Here is a 350-nt window from a genome sequence, read left to right as displayed (position 1 = left end):
TTTTGAAGCCGTGTTTGTCGAAAGTTATATATCTATAGAGCGTTGACGGATATACCTATAGTATTACCTGATTGGCTAATAATTGAACAATAACTAATAATACATAACATTGTGTAATTGGACCATTGGTCATTGTTATTTACATACATTATATCTGTAGTAAATCCAAACAAATCTTTGCGTGCAAATGTGATGTGGTTATGCTAGTTACTGGTTAAGGGCGTTAAGAGGACGCTACACCCGAATGCGCTGTAATTATTTTCTAAATTATTTTGTTTAGTTTTTATATTATACATTGTTATACCCTCCCCATTCTGAAAATTGCATTTGAAAGGTAATTTTCAACGTTA

This window comes from Acyrthosiphon pisum, chromosome X, assembly GCF_005508785.2.
Source record: "Acyrthosiphon pisum isolate AL4f chromosome X, pea_aphid_22Mar2018_4r6ur, whole genome shotgun sequence".
NCBI lineage: Eukaryota > Metazoa > Arthropoda > Insecta > Hemiptera > Aphididae > Acyrthosiphon > Acyrthosiphon pisum.
The sequence above is the reverse complement of the archived record's forward strand: the minus strand, read 5'-3'. Positions refer to the sequence as shown.